Source organism: Rhopalosiphum padi, chromosome 4 (genome assembly GCF_020882245.1).
Source record: "Rhopalosiphum padi isolate XX-2018 chromosome 4, ASM2088224v1, whole genome shotgun sequence".
Taxonomy (NCBI): domain Eukaryota; kingdom Metazoa; phylum Arthropoda; class Insecta; order Hemiptera; family Aphididae; genus Rhopalosiphum; species Rhopalosiphum padi.
Window position 1 is genome coordinate 35,563,352 of NC_083600.1, and position 23,357 is coordinate 35,586,708.

The 23,357-nt window shown below is 26.0% G+C and overlaps 1 protein-coding gene across 7 annotated transcripts in view; it reads right to left on the minus strand.

The window, feature by feature from the left end:
* The window catches only part of LOC132929743 (muscarinic acetylcholine receptor M3-like), an 84,410-nt gene that overhangs the window by 43,405 nt on the left and 17,648 nt on the right, over positions 1-23,357 (minus strand). For 3 of the 7 annotated variants that reach the window (XM_060995300.1, XM_060995298.1, XM_060995297.1), the window contains exon 2: positions 17,413-17,468. The exons of the other annotated variants lie outside the window; for them this stretch is intronic. The gene's annotated coding sequence lies outside the window, so the exon portion shown is untranslated. The remainder of the gene's footprint in view (positions 1-17,412; positions 17,469-23,357) is intronic. 7 annotated transcript variants of the gene reach the window in all.

The following is a 23,357-nucleotide window of genomic DNA, read 5'->3' on the forward strand; positions in this document are numbered from 1 at the left end:
CTACAATTTAATAAATTGTATCAAAGGAGTAGACAATGTATATGAAATATGATGTGTCCTCATGTTTAAAAATTTACTGTGTAACCCTGAGGTTTGATATCTATTAGTTTTATATTCCTTAAATATCATATAATATATCTTATATTTATCTTAAATATGACATTTATCCTAAAAGTACATTTTTAGTTATAAAAATATAGTTATGTTCGTTTTATATAAGTCAGTTGGTATTTAATACACATTTTTAACTTTTTAAATTTCATTATTTAATATAACAATTAATAATTTATACGTATGCATATTTTATTTTAATATACTAAATAATATATTTATTTTAATGTTTTATTTTTAATCTATAAATTGATCTAGTTATAATAATTTATTTTAATTCATTAGTTTTTGTTGGAAATTGGTTTTAAAAGACAATATTCTACAGCTTTATCCAGTATTTATATTTATTCTTAAGTCTAGACTAAAAATATCAATTTATTTAAATTGTCTGGTTAGGTTAGTGTAGTATTTAATATTTTTTGTTTATACTTCAATACAACTTTTTTTTTTACTGTAATTAACCAAATTGATTTATACCGTTATTACGTTTTATTATTGTCTTTGCCAGCTGATAAAATATAAACTTGCTTCAATAAAGTCATTTGGGATTTAAGCGCTGCGGTAGATAAAGAAGTTTTATTTCTATCTCTTAAAATATTAATAATGATACGTTTTAATTTCGTTTCAATGAATAACGTTTTACATATAAATTTTAGTAAATTTTGTCAATGTTATTAGGATAGTTTTATATAAAAATTATAAATCACTTGCATAGTCTACATTTTTGTATGAAAATTAATTCAATTGTTAATTGTGTTATTTTTTAAAACAATAATTACACTATATGAATTATAGTTTTCCGTACTGATATTCTATTGTATCTGTTAAAAATTTTAATTTAATTTTACAAATAAAACATCACATTTTTTAGTTTACCTATTTACAAAAAAAGTTAATTAAAATTGTTATCTGTCATAAAATCATACACGGGATGTATTAGTAATTTGATATGTTTGTGTAACAAACATTACATTTTATTTGGAGGGGGTGTCATCTGGGAATTGTAAAACAAATCCAGTGATGTAAAATGGTTATAGCTAGCAATAAAATACAATGCGTTTACTTAAATGATATTTTTGTGCTTGATTACAGAAAAGAAGATATAAAAATACATTCAAAGGTTATCTCGTTAGTACGAACACTAAGACAAATTCGATTTAATATCGGAAACGAGAAACGATAGGTGATAAATGTATAGTATAGTTTATACTGGGTTAGTATATATTTACTACCATATAGTATATTTATGATACATTTTTATCAGGCACTTACAATATCAATATGATATGTACTTAATAAACATTTTAAATTATATTAAATGCATATTTTTATGTAGGCGCATTTTAAATAAATATAAATACAATTTACTATCATTTATTGGAAAATATTACATTTTCATATTTTAAAAACAATTTAATATTGAATTCATGCAGCATGTCCATAACATTTGCCACGAGTGAGAAATTCTTCGTTTAATTTTAACCAATAAGGGCTATTAGTTTTCATACGAAATTATTTGAAGTTAAAAATATATAAATGATTATCAAGAAGTTAATGAGCTATTGAAAAAGACTTCACCATCATTCTAAGGATTCTAATTGTAATATTACATATTATTGTTTTGATTATAATAAAACTAAAATTATTTGAAGTATTATTGGAATATTAAAAAATTTGATATTTGTTAGCCAGTGACTTTTATCATTTGATCATCATTAGAAATAATTCGTTTCCATTTAAATAAACGTAGAAAAATCTTAAATATATAAATGTACTGTAAATAAAATTTACGAAACGCTAGCGGTATGGAATTAGTATGAAGATGAATGCCGAAGAATTTCGATTTTTTCCACCTGACTTAAAAGTTAAAAGTGTAGTATTGTCATCATTAATAAAAATCATTACGTCCGATTCAAGAAGTCAGTGCTGATTTGTACACCACGGTACACAAGAACATAACGACTCAACCATGAAATATGTCTTCCTGGAAGAAATATCCGTTAGTGGAAAAAAAAATTTATAGATTTTTAAATATCTTACGGTTCATTACGTGTTTCGACTACTATTGCGATTTATTTTATCTGCACCTATACGGTTTTACCTCAAACTAACATCGCATAGATATATTTATATAATGTCAATGCGTATTTTGACGTGGATTCTAATTCAATTTTGAATATAATATTTATTTGATTCTGTATTTAAAATATAATTTTTATACTTATTTTTTCAAAAAAATTTGTTGGTATTAATATTTTGATAGCTATAACCTATAATATTTTGTTACAACTAAATACATCTGTATAGTATCTAGAAATTCACCAAAAATAATATTTAAGTATATTAATCTCAATCCACAATCATGTGTTTTTTTGTGGAAGAGCTGACAATCACGTTAGAAGTGTTAGATTTAGCTGATAAATCGGAGAAATATGTTTTACTGAGGTCCTTAAATAGATGTGAGTCAAATTACAAAACTTTTGTTAATCATATAGATAAAAAAAACTGGGTAACATGATTTCGTTTAGTACACAATAGCATTTTTGTTTTCACAAAGTTTGTTAAGTATAGTATCTTACGACGAGCTATAAAGGAAAACATTAAAAAACAAAACACACACAAGTTATAATATTATAAATATATACATAAACAGTGTTTGAAAAAATAACTTATTAAAAATTTGGTGTTATTTTTTGGTATTACGTACTACAGCCCAAACAGCGATCGGTAGTCCTGAAGTAAAACAACGTTCAAAGTGGCTAATATCGTGAAAACAATAAAATCCACGAATACGGGAATTTTAAATCATTATTACTAATAAATTGTTTTTAAGAATTTCGCATAGTATACCTATTGAATTATTATAATAATATGATACCCACAATAATAACATTATTGATTATGGTCGTTTGCCTAAACGTAGACGTACATGACTTATACGACTATGGTCTAAAACCACTCGCGAATTTATGAGCTGCGTTTATGATCATTATTCGTTATTATTTACTAACGTGTTCATTTCATTGCGAAACGCTTGCTACTATAATATATTATATTTAAATGCGAAAATTCACGCAGAGAGAATTGTCGAATCGCGATGTGGGTTTTCTTCAAATCTCGTTTGCGCGATACAGAATCATCCTGTGGCATCTGCCCGAGCGCTTTTAGCTTTTCCGAGTAAAGGTCCTCGTGGTTTCCATCACCCGCGATGGTTGCACAATATTATAACGACGACGTTTCTGATGCGATTCCTTATGAGTTTCCTGAGAATGTTCTAATGGGCAGTGTGGTAATTTAATAACTGGTATTTATATTGCATTTAAATGCTTTTGCATATTATTGCATATCATTTTAACGGTAAGTCAAAGAAACAGCTAGTTCATATCAAAATGTATTCCTTAACCTTTCGATTCTTCAATAATATATAAAATTGTACTCAGCATAATGTCATATGGTATTTTGGGTTTTGGGAGCAAAATAAAATTTAGGATTTCATTTGTTTTTAATGCATATTTGATATTTTTTTAAATTATGACATCATTACTAATAACTGAAACAATTAAGTAGATAAAGGATATCATAGTTTGTTTGTCTTTTGGTTAAAAAAACGTAAAATTTTCCGCTATCCGAAGAAATGATATTTTTAATGATCTATCTTTATTGTTTATTGATATAAATTTATAAGTTTTGTTTAAATGTTGAAGTGGATAATTGTATTTAATATGGAGGAAAGCCATTGGGCGGGTTTAGGACTATATTATTATGATATAGCCAGCACCGCCGACAGCTAGCCGGCCGGTAGTCCGTCGTTGTTGATAAACCGTCGCCTGTCCGATTTCCGTTTTTCACCCGTTTATAAGGCACGCCGCGTAGTCATATAACAATAATAATATGTGGTATATTACACAACCGAACTTTGTTTTTTTTTTTTTTTTTTTGGTAGCCTTACTCATTTTTTTCCCCACTACATTTCCAGCAGTGGCACATGTGTTCTAAACGCTGGCCCGGGTTATAGAGGGGTAACTACTATAATTCTAGTGTGTGTTTGTGTGTGAGTGTAGTTTGCAGTCACGTCACTACGATAAAACCTTCCACACGCGTGTGAACGAGCTGTGTGTGTGCGCGCGTACAAAAATAAAAGTATGATTCGGGTCACGGTAGAAGTGGCCGAGTGATATTTTGAATTCGAAACGAGATTTTTTATTTATATCTACGACGTAGGTGTATATATATGGATATGTTTTGGCAAATATTTACGAAACTGTAGGAAAACGTTTGAACGTCGAAACGTTTATAGGTAGGTACGTGTCGAACATTACGTCGAACCTACCTACTGCCGTAATATAAATGCCGTTGTTAAGTTTATTTTTTTCACCTCTCCGTGGACGTTGTCGGATTCGTGTAACAACACGCGTCAGCCAATTATAACTTGATTTGACGAGTTGTCTACTGTAATAACCTCCCGAATCCGATTATAACGATGTACCTAGTACCTACTGCGATTTCGAGTGATTTTCTTGAAACGCGTTATAGAAATTCAATTGTTTATCATTGAAATACTCCGTCTATAATCAAATGTTTAATATAATTATATAAATATGGACCTGATAATTCAACAAACCGAAGAAAATAAAATATTCTATCTATTTAATAAATTGTTGATTGGATAGTTTAAAAGAAATTGAAAAAAAGTAGTACAATATTTTTGTAAATGTTTTTAGAACGTAATATTCATAAAATAAATGTGTATATTTTTTTACATTTTCCGATTTATTTTTTGATTTGTTTAGTTTGGAAATGTTTTATAATTTACAAAAATTCATAACTTATTGGTCTTAAGGTTTTGGTTTATTATTATTACCGATGGAAAATTAATAGGAAAATTTAGTTAAATATTTGTATTTGTAATTAAAAAAATATATGTTATAGATTATTAGAGGATTTGTTTTTTTTGTCTGTGGTAAGAGAAAGATTGAAAACATTATATCTTTACTATTAATAAATAATAATACATTATATATATATATATATTTGTTTAAAACCACTTTTTTGATTTTCAAAATAATGGTTTTTATATTGTGAAAAGCTATATAATATTGTTATGTAGATTATACATGGTTAGTAATAATATTATTATATACGCGTCAAATACATGTTTAATCTATAGGAAATTTCAAATTATAATGCAATAATGAAAACACATTTTCCTTTAGATGGATATTATGTTTGCGGTCATACTAGGGGTTTCAATTAAAATCCTTTTGAAAGTGTTCAAACAAGTTTATTATCAAAATGGTTTGATAAGAATATTGTTCCTTGTTTTAGTAGCTGTGTGATGCAATAATATTAGAATGTTGTCGAAATGCACTTGTGGTTCATTTTATCTTTTTTATAACGAAGTCGAATAAGCAAAAAAAAAAAATCGTAATATGGAGGAATTTGATAAATAGAATTACGTATTCATTAACAACGAAGGTCATAGTTTTTAAAAATATTTCGTTAAACAGAACATTTCGTAAAAAGGAAGTTCGTTATATGGAAGTTTCACTGTCTTTTATTTTATGCAGCACCCTATCAAGGGTATAGAACGTCATTATTGGTTACTATTATATTGTATGTATGTATACTGCGTTTATATTTTAGATGTATGCTTTGGCCACTACTGTGCATATATTGTATTATGTATTATGTAATGATTTTGTATAATTGTATTGTCATTATTGTAAAATAAACTTAGGTGGAAATAATACTTTAGTAGTTACTGTCTCAGTTATGATACAACTTGAAAAAAATATATTTTTATGTATTTATTAAAAACCCTAAATGTATATTGACTATTAAATTACAGTTATTTCTTGATGATAAATTTGATTTAAACTTGAGAAACATGAAATAAATCTGTCTTAATTTTATTGCACTTTCATTGGTTGAATTATTTTTGTTAATGCCTCGTACATGTATTAAATTTGACGTGTACTGTGTAGGTACTAGTTATTCGAAAATTATTTGAAACATTAGTTTTCATAACATTCTTTAATATAATAGTCTTTTTATTTATTTAATTAAATAATAATAAAAAACTGTGTGTGTGTGTGTGTGTATTTGAAAAATAAAGGTACTCTTAAGAATGTCTGTCAGAATTTCGAGAAAAAAATATGAAATAATATATAATAATAAAATAATAATAATAATAATAATAATAATATGATATTAAAAAGGAGAATTGTAGGTATTTCTTTTTTGATTTAAAAAAATCAAGTTTCGGAGTTATTTTTATTATGTACTTGGTTTACGTAAAGTATTATATTGTGGTCCTAAAACCATTGGAGTAGTTATCCTTATTGATCGTAGAAAATAAAAACGAAAATATTTGTTTGAATCCACCGTGTTTGTTAAACGACAAAGGAGCCAGTGTTTTTACTTGATAACGTAGATTTGTTTTATTTTGTTTTATTATAATCCCGTATTATACGTAAAATTGTCATGGTGGCTTTGGTTTGTGTTTACACTCGGAAATACATCGATTGTTCGAGTCTCGACAATATCAAATGTCGGAATATTTATTATTTAGCTTCAAAAAGCATGAACAATGCACATAATAATAATCATATAAAGTAAAATATATGTAGGTATATAAGACTATATCGTTTGACAATTTTTAGGGTATACTGGAAAAATATTGCATTTTCTCCGTTTATAACTCAAGAAATTTAATTAATTCCGTTTATCAAAACTGCCGGTTTAAAAGTAATCATCTCGTAAAACATTGAAAACTCTTGGCGGTGGGACAACAATAAATTAAAGATAACATTAATCTCTTTTTGGCTGCTTTGTTCACTATACGTTGATGTTTTTTATTCATAATTTTTATCTAAAAAAAAAAAAAAAATTAAGGTACATAATGGATTAAAATATTGTTATTAAGCTTGGCTTACGGCATCATTCTTCAGTGACGAATTTCTCCTAAGAAAAGCTCGTTAAACGAATAGTTTAATATATGGACAGGTATTAATTTTAGTAAGAATAAAAAATATTTAATTTGTATTTTCTTTTTAATAGCCGGGTCATAAAAGTTGTAATCGTATATTTTGAATTATTAAAATAAGTTAAAATATTTATGCATTTCATTGGCTCAAGAAATTGTTAAAAAATAAGGTTAAGCTTAGAGCGTTCTATTTTATTGGGTTTTATTTAAAATGCGTACGTACATTATTTAACGACTGGCGATTGTTTTTACATCTAGACACGCTATTACAAAACATTTTTGTTGTTTCAGAATTCTGAAAAAGTCAATTATTCATATTGATTTTAATTTGACATTCAGTGCACTGCAGTGTGTGGTAAAAATAATTGTATTTTTGAAAATACTGAGTAAATTAAAATTTTAAAAATAATAAGAGATCTGTAAAATAATGCGAAGTAAACAAATATTTATATAATGTATATTATAGATACCAGATACACGTATAATATAACATGTTATAATACAGAATTGTGTTGAATTGTTTTTCCAGTCATAATAATATAATATTATTATTGGTTTGGTAAAAAAATATCAGTTGTAACTCGAGTTTTTTTTTAATACTTATCGCTGGTAAATGTTATTATCTAGAATTTTATTTTAACCGATTCTATGCATTATTCACACGATTACCATACCTCCGAATAATATTGATTCGATCGGTTTCATTTCATTTAAATTTACTGTCGACTACAAAAATCGTTTTTCTGTAATATATAACAGTGTGTATGGCTTAAAAAACGGAAAGTGGACATTTGAACGGAAAAACGTCACGCTGTAGACTCAAGTATATGTATGTTTAATTCACCGGTTAATTCCCTAAACGGGGACGAGTTTTTTCTCTCTCATTTAAAATGCCTCCGGCTCTCACTGTTCCAATGTTTATTGTTGGCACACACCATTTAGAGGCTAACTTAACGGAACTTACTTACCCTATATAATATCTGAAAACGGCTATCGTAATTTTAACTAAACACGTTTTGTTTTACTGAGAAGTCTTTGAATAAATGACTGAGGTCCAATTAAAATGTGGTCCATTGAGTCGTAATAATGAATAATAAAGCTAAAAATTTGACTTTTAAAAACAAAAAAAAATACATAATTATGTACGAAAAATTATTTGTCTATGTCTTAATTAAAAATAACAATAGTATACATAATAAATATACGCATTTATTAATTAAATTTACCAATTACAAAACATTTTATTATGAAACGGTCATGAGTGTTACGAGAATTAATCACTATTTACTATATTATTTAGTATTTAATAATAGAGAATGAAGAACATAATTAATTGTAAATGATGAGGACCTATATGATATCATGCCTAAAAGTTTATTAGTATAAGATATTAGGATTTTGGGTAGATACTTTTTATAAATGTTAAGAGCTTATTCACTAAACTTTAGCATTTTTATCTCTACGGTATTGGAAAGTCAAAAGCTTTTAGTACATTAATGAAATTAATGATTATTATAATAGGATATACAATTCTAATTAAAATGTTCGTGTATCAATTATTTTTAAATAGTGTGGCTTAACATATTAAATTACGCAGATCATTTTATTTATCGCTCAAGATTCTATTATAAATGTACTAATTTTTTTTCACAGATAATTTCACACTTTATTATTTCTAATTTATTAGCATTTTTAATCTTAAGCAAAAAAAAATCTTCTTTCATTAGGCTTCATTTCGCGTTTGAATATTCAAGCCACGAAGAACATACATTCCCAAAGATTATTAACTTAGAACACTCGTTAAGGTTGTGGAAAGCGGATGGCCTTGTCTGAAGATACACTACCGTGTATAATAAACACGTGTATCTACGGTAATTACCTCACATCTAAGTTATAATATTCATTATATTATTCCCTTTGGTATATCTACGTCATAAAACATATTATAAGAAACCCGAGTATTGTATAGAAACAATGGGCTTTATGTTTTATACAATTAGACAATAGTGTTAATTTAAAAAAAAAAATTTAATGCATTGCCTAGTGTTTTAATGATTTGAATAAAAATTATGATAAGGACAAATTTTCCCGAAAAAAAATACTGTGATTATAAATACGATGTTAAATTTTACATAGGTACTTACATTTATAAGTACAGTATTATAATTTGTAATAGTATTATTACATAATATTATAGTATTATATAACAAACAACGGACTTGTTTTAAAATTAGGTAAAAATGTTAAAAGTAAAAGGTGATAAACTATATACGAATCCTATGTATGTAAAAATAATAAATTATTTTACGCATAATCTATGTGAAATAAAAAAATAGAAAAAATAATAGTATCTATTTTAACGTAAATGTTGACAAGAGATTTATTTTGCCATTGTATTTTTCTATGTTCTTGTTTGTATAATATTATATACAGTAAATTTTCATTAGCTAACCAAAAAGATAATTTTACGTGGGAAAGTCTCGCAGTAAACATTTGTATTTGATTTAATATCATAATAAATCAAATGTTAGCTTATAGTTTATACGATTGTCAGTACTTTGGATTGGCTAATTGAAAAATGTATAAGTTATTTATATGTTCTATGTGATATACATAATAATTAGTTACGACTAGTTATGAAAAATAATTGTTGTATGTAAATTCTGACATTTAATTAATTAGGAAATATTTAAGTTTTAGAAATATTTATATGTTTAATACGTTAACATATGACACAAAAGAAGAGGCGTTGTACACAATAATATGCCAAGCATCATGTCTTATAACTTAGCTTATTACTGTATAAAAGGATTCATATGTAGCTTTTTTTTTCATATTCTCAAAATATATACTCATATAATAGTTGTATGTTAACTACATTAAATGTAAAAGTTTCTAATCTTCATTATAATTTAGGACATGTTGAATATAGTCCAGGCATACAGTTTTCCTTTATAATAATTAATAGTAAAATGTAATTTTTACGACTGATTGCCTAAGTTTAGATAACGTAATGTATATAAATATGCTGTTATATAATAAAAGTCAATATATTTCCAAAAAAATGTGACTTATAGAAAAATATCAAAGTATATCATTTTACAAAAACTATGTCATACAAATGCTTTTAAATGAACTTTGTAATCGAAAATAATCTGTTTTCCAAATCAAAAGTAAAAAAAAAACAAATAGAAAATATAGAAAACATTTCAAAGCGATATGTTGAAAATATATACTATTTATTATAAGTGAAGCAAATAATTAAGTAATCAATAGTTAAATACATAATTTATTACTGTTTACTATGCTTATTTGTATAATGCTGTCACGCTGAGTATAATCATGATACGTTTTTTAATTTAAATTATGTATTCATATTTATATTATTTTACTTAAGTTATAGAGATAGAGTTAAGACATATTTTTTTAATAGTTATTTTTATTAAAAGATATCAAAATATGAACTCTTTCGTATTTCATACAATAAATTTCAAGTCGTACAAAATTCTATTTTGGACATGTATGTATTATAATTTATAATATTATATTTTGCTATTTGTACCTATGTTATTATTTTATATTGATTGAATTCTAACTATACTATTATTATAGTGATTATAGTGATTAGTTAAGTATTATTGAACTTTTAATTACCCAGTTAGTAATATTTTGTGAAGTTATATTATAAGTCTGATTATTTTTACATTTTAAATAATCATTTATAAAATTAATTTTAATCCCGTAACTATTGATATTTTATCAATAGTCGTTGTTAAAATACTTTGATCAAAACAATCGTTTAATCGAATCGATTTTTCTTTATAGTTTTGTAATTTTCTTGTCTTTTTTATTTCTTAAGAGTTAGGGGTATAATTTGGTACAATTTTATAGTTTAGGTATTCAATATCCATTGTCATGCAGATGTGATTTGGAATTAAATCTGATAAAATCTATTTTCTGTTTAAAATTCTTGAATGTGAATAATACAATTACATCCTGTACAATACGAACAATAATCGCGATAATAATAATAATAATAATAATAATAATAATAATAATAGTATTAATAATTTAAACTATACCGTCTAGTAACGTAACATTTTATTATATAGGTACGTTTTTTCCCCTCGAGTTTCGTTTTCCTACGATAAAATGGGTGTTAAAAATGTATTTTATTTTGTTTGGCTCGAGTAGTATTATTCGAGAATATTCAGTTGTCTTCCTTGGCGTTGTTGGTGTTGCAGCTTGTGGTGGTGATGAAGGGTGGTGGTATTCAGAGCTTAAGTACGTGTCTTATGAAAAGAAGAACGGTGTACAAAAGGCACCACACAAAGTGCCGGGCTCTTCTTTTGTACGCCACGCGATATCGATTGAGCATATACATATACATATATAGGTAATATATATATATATTATATATACACAACTTCCCGAGGGTATTACAATCGAGTTTTAGGCATAGACATGTGTTGGAAATACATGGCAGCGTACACGCACATAGAATTATCCGTGGATTGTCGTGTTGAAAAAATAATAATAATTAAAACGATAGTAAAAACAGCGGAAACAACAACAACAACAACAACAACAACAACAACAAGTAACAACATCAACAACAACAATAACAACAACTACTAGAACCAACAACGACTTCGACTTTACACGAGTTTGGTCTCGTGAAGTATAACAGAAGTCTCGATCGTTTCCCGCGGCGGCTGGAGTATTCGACGATAGTTTCTTTTCGGAGGAGATTGTGGATCGGCCCGGACATCCGGTCGGAAGGAAACGGCGTGACGGTAATTAACAGACTGCATAATATGCGCTCCGTTCAGCAGAGCCGAGGCAATAATTGCGTATGCTCCCCTTCCACAAACCGACATGCACAGCGGAACCGGGGGGACAATAATTATGTTTGCGCGGAGTGCGAAAAAAAATAAACAACGGGTGCTAAACAGTATTCGTCGTGTTCGTCGGACGATGAGGTGGTGATACGGGAAGAGGAGGAAATCGGAGCGCGCGCTATTTGGCGGCCCCGAGAATTCGTGCGGAAATTTTGCGAGAGTCGAGTTTATTTCCTGACATCTGTGAATTCTCTGCCTCTCTGTAACACATACACACATATACAGACTAACACACAGGCACATTCTCTCTCTTTCTCACTGTTTTTCCATAGCTCCGTCGCACTCGGCCCCAGTTGCCGGAACCACGTGTTCCGTGCCGCCACAAAGTGTAATATTCGATTAACCATAGGTACGTACATTATTATTAAGCATATTATTATATGCGCCAACCGTCTCAGCCCTAACCCGATCACCGTCGTCAGCCACATTGGATCGAGTTTGTCGCACCGCCGCCATTGCCAATGCAGAATCAACTGTATAAGTACTTTATCAGCTATACGTATTTTATATTATTATTATTATTATTATTATTACTGCGTCCTTTGTTCGAACAACAATAATAATATAATATATAGGTATGTGCGGCTTATCGCTAACCGAGTTTGTAACATACAACCATGTACACCTATGGGTGTTGGCCGGGAAACGGTCGGAGCAGGGTTCTTACGACGACGACGACGATAATAACAGATATTAATATGTAGGTATGTGTAATATACATTGGTATAAATATGTTTAACATATTCAGGGATACATTTAATGTGGTTTTATACGTTTTGCAACAATTAAAACTTATCTTAAAAGTAAAATAGGCTAGTCACAGACACGGCTCCAGAGGCATTCTCAGGATTTTTTTATTGAGTGGGGGGGGGATATGAAAATGTATTAAAAAGTGAGCCATAGAGACTAGGCCACTACACTTCCTTTCTTATATAAAAACAACATAACATACATTAAGTTATGAGTTATAACATATTATATTTTTGATGAAAAATAGAATTTACAAAATTATATGCATTTTTCTTGATTTTACAAGGTCTGTAACCGTACGTTATCATTGGTTTGTAATCTTGTTATCTGTATACGAATCAAGATGTCACCTTGATACGAATATTGTGAACAATGATAATGAATCAAAACAATGTTTTGATTATATTTATTTATTTGATTATTATCACTAGATATAAATTAAACAGGAATCTCTACATTACCTAAAAAAAATCCATAAAGGGTTTAACTTTCCCCCCCTCGTGAGAACGCCCATGGACAGCACTAATTTGTTCATAAGCTAAAAATTTCAATAATATCAAAGTATTGATGACTGTCTTAAATGTTCGGTATATGAAGGTTAAAAAAAATGTGTTGTTTTAATTTATGGGAATTGACAATAAAGCAATAAATTAAAAGATGAATTTGTTGAGCATAACTCATTTAATTTTTATGCTAATATTTTATATGTATAGATAATAACGTTTTGCTGTTTTCTATTGTAAATGTATATATTATTAAAATAAAGATCAGAGAGAAAGAATGAAGATCGTAAAAATTTTAATTGGTTATTATACTGATTTATGGGGATAATTTGACTTAATCTAATTTTATGCTCTATAATTGAAGTACCAATTTTGATTCTTTAGCTTAATTGTTTAATTGGGAAAAATTATAAACTGACTTAAGTATACGAACTCATTGTTTAGGTAAATAATATTTTCTTATGTGATGAGGCTAAATAGTTTATGATAATATAAAATTTACAATTTAACATTTTCATATTGAAATTTAAATTTATCAATGTGTAGATACGTTTATTACGTTTATTTATGATAGTCAAAATAAATTAATTCAACAATAGGAGTGAAGAGTGAATAATATTTTATTATATCCTGTAAGTAATAAGTATAATACATAAACTGATACCTAATACAATTATTATAATGTATCATTATTATTTAATTTGTGTTTCATTTTCACGAAACTGAAGTTGAATACAATTAATCTTATTATTTAGTTACGATATAGTGTACTTCTCTGTCGTGATTAGAAGCTACTGTAAAATTGATTAAAATTTGTCTAAAGACTTCCACTTACTCAGGTGAAATGATTATGTTGTTAGAGAAGCCATTAATGTATTTTAAAATTAGAATCGAATATTTAATATGTTATTACATACATTTTTTATTACTTATTGATTATTATTATAAATAAATAAGTAATACAAATACTAATTATTTTAAACAGTATGTTATTGTACAGTTGTATCAATCGTAGTTATTTATTATTTATTAATATTCTTAAAAAGTAGGAAAAATAAAAACTTATGTGTCGCATAATTTAGTCAATATATAGTTATATTATAGTTATCTATTTGAGAAATAATAATGCGTATTTGACATTTTTTATTTATATATTTACAACAATAATTCCAATTCTTATAAAATATTCATACATTGTCGTTATTATAATTCATATTGTGGCGCGTGTTAGCAAGTCTCATAAATATTCAGTTTTCAGATTTTTGATTGGCTGTAAAATAAAATATACACCAAATATTTTGTTTTTAAGAAATATAATCGAATGCAATTAAAATTGTTCGAGATTTGCAGTGTAAGATGAAATCTGTGTCTTATGGCCAAGAACAGGACTATTTTTTTTTATGTGAATACAGTGTGATGTATAGACGTTGTACGCGTTTTGGATACGACGAACGGGTAAGAATAATAATGATGCCGTAGCCGAAAGTGTTTATTATATAGACATCGTGGCTTCGGAGAAAAATGTAGGATTAGATAATGAGGTGTTCCGAGCAGAGGGAAGAAAAATAAATGCACGCCCGTAGTTTTGGTGTAATCCGAGGATTAAGGTGGGGAAACATGGACCATCGACTGCCAAGATGCCAATAAAAACGAGTAGGTAGTAAAAAAAAATAAATAAAATAATTTCGGGAAGAGAGAAAATGTATAAAATAGAACGCCATAGAAAATATACAAAGGGTCAGTAATAATAATAACAACAACAATATATCATATTCTAAAATCTCCAGGCGATTCACTCGTTGTGCGTTTTTTTGCGTGTCAAAACAGCGTATTATTCAAATTCATCCCTATAAGAAAAAAAACCGGTGTTTCCGAATTGGTTCCCACGTTTAAAAATATCAGAATTAGTTTCCAATATTTTTATGATAATAATATTATCGTTTGAATTGGTGGTGAGGTTCCGTTGAGTTTGGCAATAACTCGTATCCATTACGTATAAACATTTTTCAGTTGAAAGACATTTTCAAAAACAGTTTGAACAGTTTTCATATTACAAACTTCAGACACAAGTGACAGACGCAGAAATGAAGAATACGTTATAAACAAGAAATGGTTAAAAAAAAAACGTCACTACAAATATCGATGTTTTTAAGATATTTTAAATTTCATGGTTTTAATTCGACAAGTGAGAGAGAGAATAAAGTGTTCAGAGTCTGCGAATAAAATACCAAAGACGGTGTTATTATTCGAAACCGATTCAAACGTATCATACAATTCTTAATTCTTTTAAATAAGTACTGAATGCCAATAGGGATGACGTTTCGATACCAATTCGATGCAAAAAAAAAAGCTACTTCCTTCACATTATTATTCGTCGTTCTTGTCTGTTTCCGCGTCGACGAACCATCGTTCAACAATTCAATCAATCATATAACACAATTTATTATTATAATATTATTATTCTAGTATTCTACACTTTACGCAGCGGAAATGACGTAAGGCGAACGCACGACGAAACGTAAACGTTCGACGTAAACGCCTTTTAGAGTAAAATATTATATATATATATAAGTACCTATGCGTTATTCGTGCTATGAGTGTGTTGATTCACCGCCGTCATTGTCGTCGTCTTCATTATAACAACGCATAATAATAATAATAATATTATTATTATCTTGTGATTTATGAACAACACCCCGCGAGTCCAAATTCATAACGCGTTTACTCGTTACGCACACAACACAATACGAGCGCTCGCTGTTTAGGTCGTCACGTTCTTACCTATAATACGCACGTGTATTATATACCTACTGAATTATTCTACTTCAGGGCATAGTAACTGTGATATTTTGTGAACATCATAAACATTGTGATATAATAAACCAGACAGTTATTTTACGTCGTCGTTACATGCGTCATGCGCACATATATTTTATTTTCTTGTGGCATATCGTCGCATGTGTCTCGACTTAACACATATTTAAACTTAGTCGTCCGACATAGAAAAACCTACTGAATATGCTTTGAAAAACATATTATCACAGCCGATTCCACCGGGCATTGGATTAGCAACGCATATTATTTTAAGTATAACCAAAACGTCCAAAACTTAAATATAATTAATAACTTTTAAAGTTACCTATATCTATAGTATTGTTGATAATATTAGATAATTATATTATCCTATATACTATATAGTAATGTCATCAATCTGTTTGCTTTTGAAGTTCAAAATTACACGTAGGCACGAGTTATTAGCAAATTATTAGTAGTAATTTATATCTGTTACAGAACAAAGAACATTAGCTTCGAGTACTTTTGTTTTCAAGATAGAAAAATATCATAAAAATAAACACAGTAAGTGAAAAAATAAATTAAAACTTAGTAAATTATAAATTAAGCTATTTCAGTTCACTTTAAGTATGAATAAATTTACCAGTACCTTTGAAAATAATCGAATCCAAAAAAATCTGGACTTAATATTTCTTCATTCAATACTTTTTAGTAAAAGTACTTAATATTTTCTCGATTCAATGGAATATATTTTGTATTATTAACAGTTTAGTTTTTATGATATTTTTGATTTAATATTGTTTGAAAATGATTTGATATCCGATTTGTAAACATTAAAATAAAATTTATGTATACATCTGAATCACAATATTATTTGAACGGTGATTTAGATAAATAATATTTTTTATATATATTCAAGTGCGAGCAAATAGAGGAATAATGTTTTACACACATGTATGAAAAATCGATATTTGTTTTTAGGTTTAATATATAGTGTTGATTTAATCTACAAAATGTATAGAAATTATATTTCATACCCTCACGTTATATGTGTTATGGCCGGAAAATGCCAACCTTACTGATATAGTTACTATACTATAAGAGATAATGTTGCTGTTCATTACCATACTCAATGAACCGTTTTATGTTGGCTGAGCATGTTGCAAGAGAACTGTGAAAGGAAGGGAGGACAAGCATTGGGGGTAAATGTAGGTATGTGAAATCAATACGACTGACCAAGTTCGACCTTGTTAACCGCAGTTTCCGTGTTAAAATGTTAACTTTAAGCAAATGAGTTTGATTTATCATGAGAAAAAGCAATCCATGAGCTTACATGCACAAAGTCCATTACTTAAAATAATGTACATACTTATGTCATATAAAGTACTGCCCAAAATTGATTTTGAAATTTATATTGGTTTATATCTATAACAAAAAAAAAAAAAATGAAAAATATTACGTAAGTATAATCACGAAAGTATGTGGTACTATGTTTTATGGTTAACTTATTTCCTGTTATAGCTATTATAATTTAACAATAAGTTTAATTTAAATAAGTAGTTTCAAATATTGTTTATAATATTAAAAAATACAGAATGTTTGTAAATTATAACATTAATAATTGTATCTACACCAAATCGTTCAATTGAAAAAAATGTTAATAAGAATTATGTATAGTAGAAAAATGAATCGCTTGGGGTTTAAAAATAAAAAAATTAAGTAGTTGCTTTTCTAATTATTGAAGAAAACAAAAATGTTTTAAGAAAAACTGATGACAAAATTGATTTTCTTGTTTTATTTTAATATTTATTTATTAGCTTTCTCTATACCTAATATGATTTTCAAAATACTTCTTACTGATGACCAAACAATCTAAAAATCTAATTTCACATATTATTTTGAATTGAAATTTTCAAATATCGACGAAAGTATTTATTTAAAGGAAGAATAAAGAGTTTAGTTGTTTTGTTGTAATTAATTATAAAAAATTTTTTGAAACTCGAAGTCTTTTATTATACATTACTATTTGCAATGATATTTTTTTAATTGATTAATTTTAACTATTGCCTATTTATATTGTATTACTAATAGTAAAATAACCTATTATAATAGCATTATAAATATTAAATATTAAATATACATAGAAATATGAGCTGAGTCTCCACTCAGAAACGTTACTCGTATATAATTATTTATCGATGAATTATAATTATAAACATACATTACAGTGTACTAATCAATGACGAGGTTAGTATAACATTACTTTATTGTGTAGCTAAATTTTGTGAACCTATTTTCGCATTTTTTTAAATCTTATTTTACTAAATCATTTACAACTGAATAAATATAATTATAAGATCTATTGATATTATTCAATACACCTTAATTCTAATAAATAATTAAAAGCCACACAAGTACTTTAAAATAATTTGAATGTAGGAAATTATTTTCTGTATACCAATTTAATTTTTAATTTTTTTATGATCTCGGCTATCCTAGCTATTACTGACTGATAGTAATCAGTAAAAACCATGAATAAATTAAATTATTTTTAAATCATAATAATTAAATTACATAGTATTGCAGTATATAAATATTACATACACAATACACCTGTTTAATAATGCAGTTTTTTGTATATCAAAATTGTCTGAAGTACTCAAGTGCAGCATGTTGAAGTTTAAATATAGATATACCTATTTGTTAACTTCAGACGAGAAAATGGCGTTTCATTAGAATATATTTCAATAATTAGTATTATATATTTAGTACCTAAATTAAAATATGCTCAACTCATTACAATTTTATTGACTATATTATAGAAACACTTGTTAACATTTTGTATACCTACGTTTGTAAAGTATTTTTGATACGTTAATTGGTGAATGCGTGAATAGTAAATTTAACCAATCATAACACACATTAATGTTCGTTAATTTATCAAAGTGGCTTATTCAATTCTCGTATAATTTTAAATACAAACTGAATTAAGTGAAATTATTACTGCAAAATAACGTTATAGGTAATCAGTGTGTTTAGTTCAATTTCTGAAAAATAAAACTCAACACAAAAAGCAAACATAGTTAGTAACGCTAAAACAAGGATTTTATTTATGAATATGATATTATTTTATATCTAATAAAGCGTTAAAAACAGTGTTCTTTGGATTTAAATGATAAGAACCAACATATTGTATGTGTATCGTACCAGTAAGCTTGGGATTTGTATGTGTAATAAAACATTTGAGCAATGAGATAAAATTTAGTTATGTTTATTTTTTTAAATGTATTTATTCAAGTTTTGAAATATTATACAGGGTATCCCATGAGAATTTTCTAATTTAAAAAGTTTGATATAATTATCCCCTTGTTTTATATTAGGTAGTACATTTTTGGAGAAAATTCTATGTAGAGAATATTAAAAAAATAAAATTAGAAGAATTTCTAGTTTTTATATATACAATAATTATATAAAGTGGAAAATAAATTTAAGTACAATTTATATCCAATAACCTTAAACGATTTTAATACATTAATATCGTGTGAGAAAAATATGGTTTGAACATTTTAAACGCACAGATAATTCAATTATAAAACTCGTGGTCTCTCACTGATAATATTATTATAAATTAATCAGTACAAACGCACATGGATATATTCGTGTTTTGATTTATTTATGAAATGTCTGTAATTTATAGCAGTCCATTTTCTTACTAAATGTTTAATATACAACGATTTCTAGAACATACCCATCCTATAAGTCTATATATTATGAATATATATTATATTAATAACCACTTTGGTGCCATAATGTACTCTCTTCGTCCTAACCTAACCGATACCAGAATTTATGTGTGTTCGCCATTTGTTTGAAATTGTACGTGCCCGAAGGTCATATTTACTGCTAAGGGCTGAAGCGTGATATTTAGCTTAGTTGTTAGTTATAGCTATCGTGGAAAATAGGACTACAAGTAAATAGATAAAAATGTTCATTATGTTATGAAAATCTTGATAGAAAATAATACCTATACTACTGTTATTGAGTTATATGTATTGATAAACTAGATTTATTATGATACTATTATACTATAATGTATTGAACTATTATTAATTTTTATGTATTATATCATGTACATTTTTATTAATAACTTGTTTAAATATTTTTAATTATTTACTTAAAAAAAAATTTTTAACTTTAAAAAATCATTAAAAGTTGCATAAAGCTCTTATTTTTATTATTAAATATTGATTAAAATATCGAATATCGAATAGGTAGTTAGTTTTCATCTCTAAATTTTTATAATTAATAAATAAATTTTATATTTATACATATTAAATCAAAAATTAATAATTGAACTCAAACATTTGTAATCTAAGATATTTATCAAGTTAATCAATTATTATGCTATTATGACTAGTTAATAGTTATACATTTATAACACACGTCGAATTGTATCCAATTGTTAATGTCTAGCCATTTCATAGTTTCATAGAGTATATATATTATTACAGTTATAAAAAGGTAAGGGCTTATTTGAAATGTGCTTATAATGGTCATTACAAAGAACATGAAAATATTTCATTGATTTATTTTTATAGAGTACATAGCCTATATAGATTATATAGTATATATTTTTAAAATTATAACATTTCTGTAGTATGTGAGCATAATATAAATTATATTGCTCTCATTACTTTATTTTATATTATTTTAACTTGTAACTGAATCACTTTTTTATATTGTGTAGTTTATTTTATTTTCTTAAGAATATACACTCAAGATATAGTAATATAGAGTTAAAGTTTTGTTCTGTTTTATTTAAAATTTTAACATGTCTAATTATAAATTCACTTATAAAACACGGGTTCAAAATAAAAACAAAGTCTGATGGTATTTACTATTTAAATTTAAATTTCGACAATAACATTTAAAGAACATTTGTTGACATTTAAAATACAAATTGAGCTACACATTTTTTTATTGAATTATTTATTAGTCAAATATTTGTCGTTTGATAAAAAAAAGAAGAAAAAATATTAATATATATATTATATATTATACTTAACATTTAAGGAGTATTAATGTTCAAGAGTAAATTATTTGATAAATATTAACACTTTTTCCACTGAAATTTAAAAAAATTGAAAATGTACTTGTTACTCGCTGATTTCATATATTAGTAAAGCATTTACTTAACTATTTTTTGAAAATTATTGGACTTTAAATGAGGTAAATATACATTTTGATACGCAAAAAAAAGATGAAAAAATGTTTTTAGATAAATAAGTTCAACATTTGTGAAATTCTCTTGGAAAAAAACTTTATAACAAATGTAGGTTAAAAAAAAGTTACTGCCTGGAACTTGTCGCAACTATGTTTCATTAAATTTATTTCTAAAAATAGTTTCCAAAATCAACGTATTTGTGAGAATTAATTTAATACTTTTTTTTGTTTATGATTATATTTAATTTTCTAACAATTTAAATGTACTTAAACTATTTTAAAAATATTTTTAGAAAAAAATTATAAATTGATGAACATTTTAACTATAAGTTGTCTAATAGACTTATATATTTCATATTAATTTATATTAATATTTGTATTTTCGATCATATTATTAGACGCTTTTCATGTATGTAATACATATTATTTTATAATGCTTAAATAATAATAAAACTATACTGAAACATGTATGGGTTGAAATTAAAGTTAGTGAATTTTATGTAATAAAAAATAACATAAAATAATTAAAATACATAGTATTACGTGACTTTAGTAGTTAAGTACTTAATGTATGTTAATATGTAATAAAAAATAAACAAATCAACGATTTTCTTAACTAGATTACTATAAGTACTTGAAGTTTTAATAAGTATATTCTCAAAGGTTAGTTTATATAGCGCATTAAAACATGTAATTAGTAAAATATAAAATATATTTAACTTCTGAGGATACAATATAAAATATGAATTCTAATTTACATAAGTATCAAATAATTATATAAATGGAATATATTTAGAATTTTTAGCTTTATATATATTTAAAAACTTAATAAACTTAATTTTAGATTCTGAGTGGAGGGATGAATGTATTGATTTTATTAGGATGTGTTTTTTTTTGTGGATGGGTAAATGATAAATTGTCGATAAAATGCTTCAATTTTTAAAAATAGGGGTGGTTTTGGATATAAAATTTGGATCTTGATTGTATTTTAAAGAGGTCAAATTTAAAAATTCATAATATTTATTTTTATAATTCTAAAAAACAGACAAAAAATTAAGAATAAATGAGTATTATTATGCAAATTCAATTTTCGACAACATTGATTTTTTTTAAGTAACTTGAAATTTAACTTGAAATCAAATAACTGTAGAAATAGGTACTTGAAATTTTCAATATGTTTTTACGTTATAATTTTAAATTTTTATTAACTTTTTTGGAGTTATTTTATAATTTATAAGCATAAGAAATTTACAATTTTTTTTCTATAAATTTCGAAAAAAAAAAATTATAAATATTATTTGCTAGATAAAAATTCTTGAAAATTTAATTCAAGATCTCACCAAAGTTAATTTTATATCTGTATAGAAATATTTTAATATACAATCATTTTTTTTTTTACATGCAATTGAAATTAGCATTTTGACAAATTTCGCTAAAAACGAAAACAATTGCAAACTTTTTTGCAGTTATAAATTCATAAAAACTTTTGTTTTTGTACCTAAGTTTTGAAAATGGTATACAAGATTCTTCATAAATAGTTCATACTTAAACCACAAAATAAAAAAATAAAAATATATAAAGATTATTTTTTTTATAGACAATTTAAGTTCCAATTGATGAAATTTTTTATTTAAACGATAAATGTAATAACGATAAGTTGATTATTTTTTTATAATTTAAAAACATTATTCGTGGGACCATAAGTTTGTATGTATATCATTATGAATTTTATTATACACAATATCATTTATAGATACTTTAATAAATCAATTTTTATTGTTTTACAATATTTATAGAGAAAGATGTTATTGAGTTTTGTGTTATATAAGTTGATATAATAAAGTATAAATATATATTATTATAGTAATTAAATATTAATAATATAATAAATGCAATCATTTTTGATATAATTATTTCAAGCTAATTACAATACTGAAAATAAAATAAACAATTTTTATAGCTATATTAAAAAAACATATCACTTGGTTCAAAATCATTTTTTGTACACAATGATAAATTATTGAATTCAAATTTAACACACCTATAATAGTGATCCTATCGATACCTTATACACAGCAGAGTTTACATGCC